At 32.6% G+C, this 16,990-nt stretch overlaps 1 protein-coding gene across 1 annotated transcript in view; it reads right to left on the bottom strand.

Moving 5' to 3' along the window:
* Positions 1-16,990, bottom strand: part of LOC140441426 (histone-lysine N-methyltransferase PRDM16-like) — a 255,744-nt gene that overhangs the window by 87,196 nt on the left and 151,558 nt on the right.

Below are 16,990 nucleotides of genomic sequence, written 5' to 3'. Positions count from 1 at the left end.
ATGATACAGCCATAGTGGCAGATAACATCGAAGATCTTCAATGCCTTTAAAATGATCTAACTCTTGCAAGTGAAGCTCGGGGTTTAAAAATAAATATCAAGAAGACAAAAACAATGATTATAAGTAGAAATGATTACCCCAACGCAAAGATATATGTCTTTGGAGAAAAAATCGAGCAGGTCAGGCAATTTAAATACTTGGATTGTTTGCTGAACGAGGGTTGGGACCCCGAGAATGAAATAAAGAGCAGAGTTGAACAAGCCAGAAATGCTTTTTTGAGGCTTCGTTAGTTTTTGACTGATCGCAAATTGGTCTTCAACCTCCGATACAAGATGCTTAAGTGTTACGTGTGGCCTGTTCTCTTTGACGGAATGGAAGCATGGACTTTAAAGGCCAGTTCCATTAACAAACTTGAAGTGTTTGAAATGTGGTGCCTGCGTCGAATGCTGACACTTGGGACACATATTACGAGGAGAAAGATATACTTTTCAGCAACTGATACTCGAAGGGAAGATAGAGGGTAGGAGAGGTCTGGGACGTAAAAAAATGCGCAATATTCGTCAATGGACAGGAATCCACAGCTATGAAATGCTTCGCAATGCTGCTAAAAACAGAATTATTCAATCCTGACTATTTAGCATCTCACCTGATAAGACGATGTACGGTGAAAGCCTACTGAAACTTAATTTTACCGCATTAAATAATGGTTAATGGTTACTAATTGTTGTTATGAAACTGTTGAATTAAAAATTCAATTTAAAATTCATAAATTATTGAAAATAGGATTACTGACATATTTAAAATTCGCATTTTACATGTCTATAACATAAAAATTTGAAAATTTAGAAGTATTAAAGTTGATACCTATTTTGAAGCGAAGCTCAAATAGCTCTATAGTAAAACGCCGAGGCGACCATCACTAAACTAGCGCCACAAGATAGCGTCTTCACGGGTAGCGTCACAAAATAGTGGTTCTACACATCGATTCACTACTCTTGATTAATTTGTTTATAGTCATCATATATTTCTTATAAGCACGTTTTAATTAAAAACTGCATGAAAAATAACTAACAAAATACACACATTAAATAAAAAGTAAAAAAATAAAAAAATATTGGTCAAGAAAAGATTCGATTCGCAACGATTATCAAAATTTAAAACTCATAAATGTCATCCGATTAATAACAATATTGAATCATCTGTTTACATTTTTAACACACTTATTTTTAAACAATTCGTTTGGATTTAACAGGTCTGTCAGAAGTAAACAACGTATGCTTTGTTAATATGTCAACAGGTGGCGTTAGGAACAAAACTTATATTTCATTGAATTATTTGAATATAATATAATTTGTTTAAAATATAAATAATAAACAAATAATAGAATTACATTATTCAATTTTAAAAATATTAATTAAATTTTAAAGATATAGAAAACCAAGTCCCAAGTTTTCTTATACCGATTCCATCCATATTTTCAGTATTTGTTCTTCTTCTCCAGATATGCCCATCTTTTGTACCTCCATATTTTCTTCTGAGTCCCCATCTATCTAAAAACTCTCCTAAATTGCAGTGTGCAAATAAGTATTAATTATATGTTTAAAGTTCTCTTTAAAGAATAAACAACAATATTAACAAACTATCCTGGTAGAATAATTAAATTAACGTTTTTAATGAAGTTAAAATTGCCGCTTACATTTAGATTTTTATCAATAGTCGGAATCAATATTGGTATGTTGTAATAATATCGATAAGTATAAATATAATTAAAATAAAGTAATTTATACATTTATATCTTAATATTTTTTGAATAATATATAAAAAAAGACCATTATAATCAAATACCCTGTTATTAACTTAACTACCAGTTGTTTTCTTTAAGTTTTAGTTTATTGAAGACTCCGATCCACCCAATCTAATTGAGTTTCGGCGAACATTTGTAATGTGCAATTTATAGCGAATGCATATGGATTTCTTGAGCTACTCCCTGTACAGTTAAAGCAAGTCTGCAGGTAATATGAATGTCTATTCTCCACCCACTTTGCGGCCTCTGTTGCTAACATTTAGACTGACTTCTAAGATGTACTTGTACGTGGGACGAACTAAATATCTTATGTGTCAGTTGCTCTCTATAGTTTTATTTTTGAATCTATTTACTGCCATTATTCTTCAGCAATGTTAAAATATGTTTCATCATGCCGTAACTTTTATTTTTTAAAGAAAATTTCAAAGCAGATGGCCTTTTGCCATCAATATTTTTATCTTTTATAAAACGTAAATGAGATTTATTAAAAAAATGTTTGTAAAATACTTGTATATATTAAAGGAATAATGGAAACCACAGTAGCTATGACATAACACCGCTTAAATAACCGAGGAAAGCAGTGTTAAACAAAAAATTGTACAAAGACCAAAAGAAAACGCAATATAACAATTTAATAATATTATAAAGGAATTGTAACGTTATAAACATCACATGTTTGTTATTTTTCTCTAAATAATCATTTTAATTTCTTTTGATTTTATTAATTTACTAACTTTATCTTTCATTTTACTATTTTTTTAAATAGTTGGCTCTCAACTCTTCATTTAACTCTTCTATTAATTAAATATCGTATTTAATCTTTAGTTTTCATTTTCATTGTTCATTTATTTCAATTATATTTCCTGTATTTGACTCCAGTCTATTCTAAAACATATGCAGTTGATCACACAAGGTGACTTATTTTAGTTTTTTTGGCCTAATCTAATTTTTGTCCACCATTTTGGGTGAAGAATTCCCGAGCCACATGGTCGACCATTGGAAGTAACATACTGCAGTAGGTAGCCGCTGAATGTGAACTCAACATATCCCTGGAATTTATTACCATTACCAACAACTGGAACCAAGAACTACATTTTGCTATTCTATCTAACTACTTGAGGATATTAGATGCCATAGGTACCATTGAAAAAGATATTCTGTAAAGATGTAGGCAAGATGTGCTCTATTGATTTTAATTTAATATTAAAATTTTAATTTTATATTTTTTTTGTATAATAAATATGATAAGTTTATATCTTGGTTTATTTGTCCTAGCCAAGTTCATTTTTTAGATTTATATCGATGATAAGACGTTCTCACACCTGACAGATAGAGCTAAACTGAAAAGCTAAAAACTAGATCTTTATGTTTATAAAATAATAAGTAAGACAAAAAATAGCAGTCCAGGAAATATCAAAATATAAACGAATTAATGGACTATATCAAATTATAGTATTAAATTATAGTATTAACTATTAATATTATATTAATTATCTATTATATTAATTATAATCAAATTATAGTATTAACTATTAAAAAATAGTAGTTAAAAAATTAACCAAAAAAGGTCGACAATTTTAACTGTTAAAAAAGTTTTTCTAAAATCTGTCAAGAATAACTAATTCTCAGCACCAGTTTTGACCACAAAATAGGCAATTTGTTAATACTAGTCCGTTGCTAAGAAAATTTCAGAAAACAGTATGGGAATATTTTCCAGCAAGGTCAAGAATATTATTTACGAACTCTAGTAGATATCAAGTATTTTTTATATATTTTTTTAGATATCAAATAGATAAAACGCGTCGTAGTTACCAGAGCACCAGGGGCGCCTGAGAAAGCCCCCCAGTCCAATAAGTTCAAATATCATTTTTTAAGAGACGGATGCCATCTACTCCAGTACTTTTAGGTTGCTAGCGAATCGGCTGTTCCGCCCCCCTGCAGGTTACATTGAGTCCGAAGCCAAATCATCACTACTTGGATTGCATTGCGATGTTTTGGACTAGGCACAGACCCGCCTCACTTATCTCGTGTTGACTCTTGCTCAGCGAGCGGGCTTCGTAGCCTAGAAAATCCAAGTAAATGCAGACTCCATACCCACTCAAGGAATCTGTGTCAACATGAATATAATCGAATGAAACGTAAATCCCCCCCCCCCTCCCCCCGGTTGTGAAACCTGGGGACTCCTGAACGAAGACAATACAATGAGTCCCGATTTGGGTGGAGCATGTGGGTTTTGCCTGACATTCAGGAGATAATCTATCCTTTTCTGGCAGAACCGATGCCTCAATCCCGTCTACAGATAAGGGTGGTACGCTACCCATAGCCTGGAGCTCGTCGTGCCTATGTTGCTAAACTAACACCAAAATGGCAGGATTTTGACTAGACGGTTATGAGCTTCCAGTCCTTCAGACAGAGGTTATATGAAATGAGAGTAGAGTGGTCCTACATGAGCTCGTCTCGGATGCTAAGAGCGCGGAGCTGTTAACCAGTACGATTAATAGTCTCGTATCGCTTCTAGCAGACCCAATACCGACCACAGATACCTCAAACGATGACCAAGTTACTGTACTTATATTCATTGAAGTAGGACAGATGCGTGCGTTTCTGCAGTCTGGACACCTCAGTCGCCGGCTCACCATCTCTCATTCCATCCTATTAGTCGTGTGGACCCTAGCAGTATTCTCTTCGACCGCTCACTCGGTAAGGCAGCTACTTAGACACGGCTGCTACTGGACATTTATTTTTTTTAAATATTGATAAATAATAATTAAAAAAAAAGTGTAGTGCATTAATTAATGATCAGTGTAGTAGTTAGTGTCTGGGAGTTCGGGAGACTGAGACCTCGGAAGCCCTGAAGAAGACATCAGAGACGATGTCGAAAGCTCGGCGCAGTAATGATCGACGCTGTTCAACCCGAAAGGATGTTGAGTTAAATATTAATTCTTATAATAGTAGTATAATATATATATATATATATATATATATATATATATATATATATATATATATATATATATATATATATATATATATATATATATATATATATATATATATTATCGATGTAACGAATGTCAGATTTTGAACATTGCGAATATATGCCACAGACATTCGCGAATACGAATGCGAATATTCATTTTTTTTTTAATTTGGCAATATTAATTGTCTCCGGCATTGCCGGCAGTCTCATTTGCGTGAGGTTTGTCGTTAGATAAGTTCAGATAAATTTAGTAATTCAGCAATTTTCAGAACAATTTACAAATAATGTACTGTATTACATTACAGTGTAGTGTACATTATTATGTATCTTGTTCCGAAACTTGCTGAGTTGATAAATTTATCTGAACTTATCTAACTGAAGTCGAACTTTTTATGTTTGTTTGTAGTTTAATAATTTTTAGACTTCAAGATGATTGTCTAAAATTAAAAACTTTTGGATAATAAAAGTTTCAGAGAATAATTTGTTTTTGTTTGTTTACACTGCATCATTTATTTTTTGTTTTCTAATTTTATAGTTTTCTAAGCTTGTAAAATAAAGTGAGTTTCCTTAATAAAAAACTGAGAAGTGAATGGATTTTTATTTGATTAACCTAAACTTCAAATTATTTTTTTCTTATACATATTTATATTCGCAAAACATTCGCACAAATTTCGCGAATGCGAATGCCAATATGCAAAAATCACTACACTGCAGTTACATCACTAATATATATATATATATATATATATATATATATATATATATATATATATATATATATATATATATATATATTTCTTTATTTGATTAAACCTTATGTTTAAGACACTAAATGGTTCGAATTTTTTGCTTCTCCCTTGTATTCCGACTCAATATTAAGAAAACAGTTCCATCTACCTTATTGCCGGTGTACGCGCAGGTGGTACACCACTGGTCATCTAATTTAAGAAGCAGTTGCACATGACCGGAAAGGGAACAAATAAAATGCCAATGCAGTCCGCCTAGTTCTAATCACGAATAACAACACATTCCTGTGATGCACTCAAGCGAGCCGCATTTTAGACATCAAAACTTCTTCCTAGATCGACACAGAATTTGTTTATATATTGCTACAAGACAAACTTGCTTTATATGCACAGCAGCATGGTGCATTAGGATTAAGATTAACATAAAAACATATAGTTTATAGAAAATGAATGAATGATAAACATTATTCAGATAAATCTTTTAGAGAAACAGATCTCATTTTTTTACCAATATTTCAATACAATTTTATATATTTTTTGCATCTTTACCTAGTTTAGTAGTAATCCACAACACCAATCAGACGTTTAGTAAAATTTTAACGTTAAATTTGTAGCCTGTGTCTTAAAATTTTACTTTTTTCATCCTTTGTTAAAAAAATGAAATCTAATGAGCATTTTTGTATTATTAAATGTGATTGTATTGCATTTAGTAAATGTTTTATTAACTAATTCTGGTTACTAATAAACAAAATCAACTAAAACTACCAAGCACTTCATGGAATGCAGTATTATTTTTAAATACCCCACTGAAGGAATATAATGATTCATAGAAGACAAGCATTATAAAAGAGTTCCTTTCATTACACTATTATGAATTAAAATAGCTAACAACATCTTAATCAAATATTTATTTGTTATAATACAATTATAACACATTTTCTGTCACAACATATTTTTTTCACTAATGTCTAAAATTAACTTTTTTGCTTGGATTTTGATTACTCTCTCGGGGTACGTCTTCATGAAATCTTTCACTTCAAAAAAATCAAGATTTCAATATTGATTCTTCTGGATTTAAAATTACTACAAAACTTTATGAAACTGATTTTTTGTTTTTTTGTAAATGTAAACAAATGCAATTTTCACACAAAAACAATTAACAATGTGCTGTAGGTAAAATACTGATCATTGTTTTTCCCATAAGTGAAGGTGTTGTAAAGCTCCAAAAAAATTTTAACTAATTGTTCCATTATTGGTCATTTCCACAAATCAGGAGAAACTACTAAACAAGTACCTAAATATCTATCTTTAACATATAATCATGTTCTATCCACTATTATGATCTTTGTTTTTGATATCTTTAACTGCAGATCGAATATTTGACTTTAGTTTTCAACCAGTCATATGATTGCTTAATTAACTCTTCTTGGCTATTTGTGAGAGGCTGCATCATCTGCAAGAAGTAGGTTGTTTATTTTTCGGTCATTTATTGAGATGCCCTTAAGATATCTTCTCATAATATGCTCCCCATATATATTAAATAATTAGCAAAACAGTATAGCTCCTTGTCTGACACTTTGTTCTCGGTGGAATTCGTTTGAGAGTATATCAAGCACTTTAAATATTCAGTTATAAGCGAAATTAAGTGTTATGGTACGCCTACTTCTTTTAGTATCTGTCATAAGTGTTGTCATTTAACCCTGTCGAATACTTTGCGATAATCTATAAAACAAATGCATAGTGCAGTGATTCTCATTCTGTGGGGCGCGCCCTTCTGGGGGAACGTGCTATTACTAATGGGGTTCGTGAGCGTATCCGGAAAAAAATACCAAAAACATTAAATAATTTACTAAAATTAAAGCAAAACAAAATTCTGACAAAAATAAAATACACATGAACATTTCACAAAATTTATTCAGCTGTTTCGGCCAGAGTGCCTCTTTTAAATGATCTATTTTTGGTATGTATTTACACTTTGTAGTCCTAAACTGAATAAGTTAAGAAGGGGAGAACTGTTTGCCTTAAGCTGGTCATTCAGAATTACGTCTGTATTTTTTAGTTTGTTCATTTTTATAGATTCTAATAAAGATCGCTTTAGGCCTTTATTTTGAATGTGAAGGATTTGAAATTCGTCAATAAAAAAATGATTATGGTTTAGAAGGTAAAGTGCGTACGTAGAGTCTGTTTTTCTATTATAAAAAGCCCTTTTATGTTCTGCTATACGTTTGATAAAATTTCTACCAGTTTGACCGATGTAAGGCTTTGGGCAGTCGACACATTTAAGTTTGTATACACCGCTCTGTAATTGCTTTTTCTGTTGTTTGTTTTAAAAGCTGGTGTTATTCCTTTCTTTTGTGTTTGGCTGTTTTTGTAGATATCTTACCTGTATATGTAATCGATCAGAAGGTACTAGATTTTCTTCTCTGGTGGTAGAAATATTTTTCAGGACTTTCAGTTAAGGCCTTAGCCTTAGGGCCTTAAACTATCTTTAACTTATTCTATCCTCAACTATTCAGTTAAAGACTGTAAAGTGTAAATACATACCAAAAATAGATAATTTGAGAAAGGTACTCTGGCCGAAACAGCTGTAGTGATAATAATTTAAAATAAATTTTGTGGAAGTGTTGAAAACAAAAGTTTTCAGTGTTTTATTGTTAGACCAAAAGAATTTCCATGAAGTAACGGTCAAATCCATCACTTACTAAATTATCAATCAGTTTATTATATATTGGTGACTTCCTTGGGCCGGTTTTTCAGAGCAAAGTTCATTGAAACAGGGTGTAATATTAGAAATAGACGCTCTCAGTTCTTTTTCTATATTCAGCTGCGATCTATATTTTTTTAAGCAGCCACCACCGCGCAACGTTGAAAATCCTGTTTCACAAAGGAAGGATGTTGAAAACGGTAAAGTATACGAAACACTATGATTTTCAGTGCAGAAAACTTATTTACCCCTGCCCCAAATTCAAAGAGGGAGTTATTATTAAACTGTTTGTTGATTTCGGCATTTGCCTTACAGTCTATAAAGGTTTCTTTTTCGGCAGTAGAAAGCTCTTCGGGTGAAATTTGAAATGGATTCCTAACCCAATTGTAACTAAAGTGGGCAACTATTAATTTGTCATCGGCAAAAAAAATCTTCTAAAATTTTTTAGTATCGCTAAATGATTTTAAATGGTTACAAAAACAACTTTGATGTGCTGTTCTTCAACCTTGTAAGTTTTAATACATTCATCTATATTTGCAAACATTTCTAGATTTTTTGCTTTAAATTTTTGCTCCAAAATTCTAATTTTCTAGAAAAAGCATTAATTTTATCACTCATATCCAATATATTTGCATTGGCTACTTAAAGCTGAAGGTTCTGCTTAAGGTAATATTTGGTTTCTCAAATATGTCAACCAAGTTGCTCAATTTCATCAAAAATAAACATTTTGAAACACCTCGGCTTCCGGCCTATTTTCTTCTTCTAAAAAAATGATGATTCTATTTCTTAATTCAAAAACACGTAGTAAACATTTTCCATGTGATAACCATCTTGCCTCACAATAAAATAATAATGCTGAATGTACTGCACCCATGTCTTTACAAAGTGCAGAAAAGATTATAATTTTCGAAGGTCTCATTTTAACGTAATTAACTACCGTTACAACCGTAGTTAGCACAATATTCAGACCAGGAGACAATTCTTTGGAAGCCAGAGCTTCTCTGTGGATCATAAAGTGTGTCCATATACATATTGGAGACTTTTGTTTCACAAGAGCTTGTAGACTTTGAAATTTTCCGGACATTGCACGGACACCATCGGTGCATATTCCGACGCAATTCTTGCACTCAATTTTTGCTTTGTTTATATAATTATTTAAAATAGCAAAGAATGCGAGCGATTTTGCTTTCAGTTCTAATGGTTCGCAGAACAGTAGTTCTTCTACTACTAATATGCCACTAAATCGAACGTAGGCAATAAAATGAGCATCTTTCTTGCTATCAGTTACCTTATCAAACTAAATCCAAAACAGCTTGTGGCGCAACTTCCCGAGTAGCTGATCCTGTACATCTTTAGCTATATCACCGATTCGACGGCAACAGTATCATCTGATAGAACTATGGACTCCAAGTTTTTGGCAAAAATATCTCCAAACTTAGTTTCTATAATTTCAAATGCAGCTCGCAAAATGAGCACTTCACCAATAATGTGAGGCTTTTTACATCTGGGTATTTGATAGGAGACTTTATAAGAGGCAAGTAAATCTTTTTCATTTACGGTCAAAGCTTTTTTTAAAAATTGTTTTTGCTTTGAGTGTATTAATAGACTCACTATGAAGCGTTTCCAAATGTCTTTTAATTTTACTAGGTTTCATGCTGTCGGATGCTAAAATTTTTGAGCAAATAATACATAGAGGCTTTTCTTCTTCATTTACTTTTATTCTTAGTTTTTTTTTTATTGTATTTTTGGAACCATTCTCGCCTGTTCACTTGTTGATGCTTCACTAGTATCGAATGCTCGCTTACGCCCAGTTAAAAATTTATCCATGATTTTGTGTAAATTTATATTTACGGCTTGGGATATTTTGCAACCGTAAACTGCAATTAACACGCAAACTACAACATACACATTCACAATAAATTTAACAGCTACAGAAAGACTGACTTGACTGGACTCGACTAAAACTGGTGTAGACCTGGTGCAATCGAGAATGTTCGAAATAACTCGGAACTTCTCAGAAGAGAGAAATCGGTTCCGGATCGGTGTTGCCAGATATCAATAAATTTACTCATTCTTGGTAATTTGGTAATTAAGGTTGTACTGAAAGTTTAGCGTCAAAATACTCAAGGTACATTATTATTTTATACATATATTTTTATTATACGAGAGAGGGCGTTGTGAAAATATTTATGGAAAATTGGGTAGCAAATAGTAAAAGGTTGAGAAACGCTGCTCTAGAGTAAAACTATAACCATTGATTATAAAACACCCACGGTGGTTTATAATCAATGCTATTTTAACGTTAAATTTTTACTCTAGAGTAAAATTTTTGCGTTATATTTTTACCCTGTGTGTTAAAATTTTAGTCTGATTCAAAGTAAATACCACTTGATCTTGAAAATCCTGAATCTTGAAAAGTTGATCTATTATATGCATGGACGTATAAATAAAGATCAATAAACGTCCATGATTATATGTTAAAGATAGATATTTAGGTACTTGTTTAGTAGTTTCTCCTGATTTGTGGAAATGACCAATAATGGAACAATTAGTTAAAATTTTTTTGGAGCTTTACAACACCTTCACTTATGGGAAAAACAATGATCAGTATTTTACCTACAGCACATTGTTAATTGTTTTTGTGTGAAAATTGCATTTGTTTACATTTACAAAAAAACAGAAAATCAGTTTCATAACTGTTTTGAGGTTTTGAGCCCATACTCATGCTCATGCTCATACATATCTGGGACTATTGATCAAAAACAGATCACTACAGTAAGAAATACAATGTAGGTGTGATCTAGTAAAAGTCGGCGTAGGAAAGATAAAAAAAAAGAAAGGACTCTCAAATTTCACGAACTCTAAAAATGAGGTTGATTAACTGCTGAATACTTATTCCCAATACTTACATACGGATGTGAATCTTGGATCCTAAGTATAGCATAAAGATAAATGTCACTAAAATGTTCTGTTGAAGAAGAATGTTATGAATTCCGTAGAATGGTCAGAGGACAACTAATTCAATTTTAAATTGTAGCATTTTCATTTTACCCCGTATATAATATAATACCGAAAAAGGTTCTTAATCTTTTTGGTAGTGTAAACATTTTCGAGTCTGTTTGCTATAGACAAGTTGCTCTTTTGATTAATCTCGATTTTGCCTATTAGATATTTAAGCAGGAAATAAACAATAATTTTTTTCGCTGGGGATTTGATAGTGTAGCGGTCAAGAAGGAGAATTCAGGATCTGAACTGAGAAACATCGTTTTCGTAGAGTTCCGAAAACCAGTTTTTCGGCAGTTTCGCTTAATTCTATCAGTTTTGTTGAACATAAGGTGATTTAAGCTCGAAATGCTATGTGGCAGTCTTTATAAAGTGAGATAATCACCGGTTTGTTGCTATATTCTGTGTCAAGAGATTTGATTACAGCGTTTCTAAAGCTAAGTGGGTCTACATGGTTTTGAGTGAAACCTAAGCAGCAGAGTTTTAAAGAATCATATTATCATCTAGGATAACCTGAAGCCCAGATTTGGTGTTTGATTTCTCCCAGGATTTGTGCAGGTTCCATTTTGTGTCTCCCATGGGTCGGATCACTTTGTTCTGAAGTTTGTGTGGGACAGTATTTTTTTTTCTAATGCAAAGAGAGAAAAACCTTTCTTTCTAAGTAGCAAGAGGATTTTTTTAAATGGCGTCCTAATTTTAAATAGTTTAGGAATTTCCTTGTTTAGTGTTACCCAAGACATCTCTGTAAGTATTTTTTAATTTCTTTTTCGTAGTTAGTTTTCCCAGTTCCCCCAAAAAAAAGAAGGAATCCTTACCCACCACCTAGCTCTCCAACCAAAATACGAGTAGTCTTTCGCAAACGTTTTAATTTATTTGCTTACCCTATCTCCAAGCCCAGTGATTATTCAGGTCTCCTTTCAACCCCTTATAAGCAAATTATTAATTGTTAAAAAATAATCTCACCACTTACATCAGCAAACGGCTTTTTAGCAAAGTTTATTTCCAATAATTAAAATACTTTGAACATGTTATGAGAGCAGACACAAAAATTATGGAAAGACTTATTATCCAAGGAAAGATAGAGGACCGAAAATCGTGAGGAAGATTTCCAAAAAGGAGGATCGATTAAATTACACAAATATGCAAGAGACCTATGCATGAGTTAAAAGAAATGACCAGAGACAGAGATGTTTGGAGACGGACTACATGACCATGACACTCCCTCAGCAAGGTTAGAATTGAAGAGAGAATTTATATCGTCTTAACTAATATTATTTTTAATAAAAATTTTGAAGCAAAAATTGTAATCAAAAAATGATTTCTCGCTATTTTCTTTGTTAAACTGTGAAACCGAAGTACCTCCCGGAAGGATGTGTGGAAAAAAGATTTAGATTGATGTAAGGAAATGCTCCGTTCTAATGTGACTGTTATGCAAATGAAATTACAGTGACTTTAAAAGGATATTTAATTCATGTCATCTTATATTACACTTGATATTTATATTTGAGTTAGTTCCAGTTCTATTGCTCATCTTATATGCAAAGGATAAGGACGAGACAATATCACACCTCGCATTGTTATTAAATAAGAATAATACATATTATATGTAAATGATAACACGTTGTATATAATCGAAGCGCGTCTTCTTAGATTGTTTAAATTAACATTTATTTTAGGCGTCGACGATGTTTTGGGCGTAACGACGATCATTGTCTATATGGAAATAAGTTATCGCAATCAAACGTTTTAGATAGGCGAGGGGAATCGATTTTTCTTAGACGTTAAAAATTTTTTGTTGATACTGTATTATATAATACGTATTTGTTCAATTTATTATTGAATAAACGATACATTAGCTTTGGTTCAGAATCAAATTATAAAATTATATAAGCCAGCAATTATTTACGCTTACCCTAATGTAAAAGATAAATAGCTTAAGCTGTGGATGCAAAAATGCGCATTTATTAGTGAATTTTTGAACCCTACTCTTTGTAATAAAGGGCGATGTTAGGAAAAACTATTCACTCCATGCAACAGCAAATTTTTGCTTATTATGACATTTGCTTTAAATAATTCTTCTTCTTCCTCTTTATAAGCAATTCTGCTTGTTCATTGGCGGATTAATACCTCTATGGAAGGTTGTCACTCCATTTTTTGCTCAGTCGTCCGATACTTCTTCTGTCAATTGGTAACTTATCGCTTGCTATTTTGACGACCCGGGCCTCCTCCATTCTGCTTATGTGGTTATTCCATTCTTTTTTCTATTTTGTGATCATTCATTTATACACTGTCCGTTACATTTTCTTCTAATGTCTTCACTTCTCTTTCGATCTTTCAGCGTATGTCTTCTCAGTACTATCATCTCTACCGTTTCCAGTAACCTTTGCATTGTGGCTGTGTCGGGTCTTGTTTCTGAGACGTATGTCATTATTGGTCTTACACTGGCTTTATAAATTCTTGACTTAATCTCATAAATTCAAGTGATATTAAGGCATCCTGCCAGTCTATTTGCTTTTTGTACTTGATCTCTCACTTCTTTGTCCAGGTCTCCATAGCTAGACAGTGTAATTCCCAGGTATTTTATTTTCATATATATATATACCCGGTATTTAGGCGGCACACGCCCTTCCGGTAGGGATCTATGGAGGAGTATCACCAAGCCGCAAGCCCTTATCTCTTGCCGTACTGCTCCACCATAGGCCGATCAGATACCAGCATATTCTAGACTAAGCCGCAGATTCATTTAGAATTTTAAACTGCTGCGTTAGCCTTTTTGTTTTCTGTACTCCGAGCTGGGGATTTGAACTGACATCTCTCGCAGTGAAGCGAAGGAGAAGCCAGCCGCCCAGCCCGCTTGGCTATCCGATCGACATTTTATTTTCATTACTTGTTTAATACTGATGCCATCACTTTCTATTTTGCGTCTGGTTGGTTCTTTGCTGACTACTATTGTTTTAGTTTTCTGAGATGAGATGGTCATATTAAATTCTTATGCTCTTATGTTAAATTTATGGACCAGTATTTGCAGACTATCTTCATTGTTCATCTTGCGTCGTCTGCGTAACAGAGTTTTTTTAATAATTCGGATATAATAATTAGTCCGATTACTTCTTCTTCTTAGGAGCAGCAGCTTTTCTAGCTTTTGGTGTACTTGCGGTAGAATTGACGGTTCTTGGCTTAGATGCCTTTGATTTTTTCTTATAGGAATGCCTTTACTTGATTTCTTAGCTTTGGTTGGTGTCCTAGGAGGACCCCTGCAGAGGTCAAAACGAACGTGCAGATAAAGATAACGCAGATTTATGTGCTGACTTTTTTGTAACTTTCTTCGCCTTGACCGGCTTTTTCTCTGCCTTTTTTATCCTTAGTCACTTTCTTTATGGATTTTGCCTTTTATTGGTAGCAGAACGTTTGGAAGCGGCGGTATTTTTTTTTTCGGTTAAGTTGTTCATCCATAAAATCAGAAAAGTACATTGGATAAGCTTTAATTTAAGCTGTTTATTTTTGATCAATTGGTATTGTATAATTAGTGCTCATGGTTGAAGAACAGAACCATTTGAAAATTTATATTTTTTTATAAAATATTTTTTTTGTAAAAATGCGTCGACACACGAGTGGCAGGGATATGCTGAAATGAGTCATAACACTCTATTGATGCCGATTCGAGCAGAGGAAGTTTAACGAATTTGTCCTCCTAGGCATATAGATTTAACTTTTTACACATTTCGTATAGGTCGGAGGACAGAAAACGATATTATTATTTTGACCACTGCAGTGACATTCGTTGGACTTTCCGAGTTTGAATTTGTATCAGCCCGAGTGTCTGAAGAAACAGGAATATGCTGAAAAGGTAGGTCATAATAGGACCTACCGTAGGAAATTAAATTGGACCTACTAAAACGCAGGAAATTAAATCGCGTGACCAAAATACTTCGATTGAACCTAACTTACCTTAGTACACATATAACATAAAAAAGTTACAGCCTTTTGAAGTTAGAAAATGAAAATTGATTTTTTCCAATATATCGAAAACTGTTAAAGATTTTATATTTAAACAGGACATGTGGCTTTCTTATGGCAGGAATATCTTGTACACCCCATAAAAATTTTATGGGAGTTTTGTTCTTTTAAATGTTTTTGTACGTTCCAATTAAATTATTATTGTGGTACCGTTAGTTAAACACAATATTTTTAAAACTTTTTTGCCTCTAAGTCTTTTTTGATATGCCAGTTTTTATCGAGATGCGGCTTCTTTTTTAATATGTTTCAAAATTTCTGAGTACCTATAATACTCTATAATCTTATTTAACAATTTACAAATATGTGGTGGATTTTAGAAATGTTCAAAATGATCTCAATTTTCTTGAATACACATTATATTCCTTATTTGTTGTTCGTTTATAATTGGTACGAAATATACTTATCCTTTCATAAAATCCTAAAAGAAAAAGTCAATTGGGTTAAGATCTGGTAAAGGAACAAAAGCCCCATAAAATTTTTATAAATATTCCTGCCATAAGAAAGCCACATTTCTCATTTTGTAACTTCAAAGGGCTGTAACTTTTTTTTATGTGCCCATTTTTAATAAGGTAAATTTCGTTCAATCAAACTATTTTTGGCCCCAGAATACATGATTTAATTTAAGACCCACCTTTTTATTACATTCTGTATATATAAGCCTTTATTTACATACTATTCTAGTTGTCCTGCTGTAAAAAGCGGTTGCCATCGTCTTTTCGTATTTTTGCTATCTGGAGAAGAATTTTCTCAATATTCACCCACAACATCTTTTACCAACAAACTTACACAAGATATCTCATTTTCATCAATACTATTTAAATTAGAATGACGTCATATCTAGGACACATAATGCGCCATAGGGAATTTGAGCAGCTCCAGGTAATATTAGAAGGCAATATTGAAGGTAAAAGGGGCATAGGACGAAAGAAAAAATCTTGGCTACGAAACATCAGAGATTGGGCCCACATAAAAGGAAATAAATTAATTCATCAAGCCCAGAATAGAGAGAAATTTGCCATATTGATCGCCAACCTTAACAGAGAAGGTACTTAGGAGGAGAAGGACACTTTTGATTATCCCATATTTCAATGAATAAACTATTAAAAAATTAGAATAAATTTCTATAACAACAACACTGCTAAAGTGCCTTATCACATTAGGCACACAAATGCCATCGGAATGGTGCAGGCATACGCAAGTCGTGTCGTAGCCCATTTCACCAAATTATTTTTGCAACATTACTGTTATTTTTATGATCTAGTACTCATTGCCATAGGTTTGAAAAATACCCTTTAATAAAGATGGCGAATATATAAGTGACCACTGACACTTAAAGAGTTAGATTAAAATTAAAGAAAAAAATTATTTTACATACATTAGGATTTCAAAAAGTCTGATTTAAAAAGCATAGGAGGAGGGTCTATTGCCTTCTGTTTAGAGTTAAGGTCGGCGCTTTCTTTTGTGAACCAGTGCAGCCGTGGACTAACCTGAGTGAAGTTTTTTTTCCATGGCTTAATATTCTCATGTAACATGTTCCCACTGTTACAGTTCCATCCTGTACATAGAAGCAATTAAAGTCAATTTAAAAAAGAAAGGTATTTATTTTTATCCTTGAATATTGTCGCTTTCCTAAAAACCAGTAATGAAAAACCGGAAGAGCTATAATTAGACAGAAGTCAATGAAATCAATCAAAAAAGCTTTAACGCCCTTGGGCGTAAGAGGAGCGTAATAAATA

Source organism: Diabrotica undecimpunctata, chromosome 1 (genome assembly GCF_040954645.1).
Source record: "Diabrotica undecimpunctata isolate CICGRU chromosome 1, icDiaUnde3, whole genome shotgun sequence".
NCBI lineage: Eukaryota > Metazoa > Arthropoda > Insecta > Coleoptera > Chrysomelidae > Diabrotica > Diabrotica undecimpunctata.
Note: the sequence above shows the minus strand (reverse complement) of the source record. Positions and strands in the feature narration are given on the sequence as shown.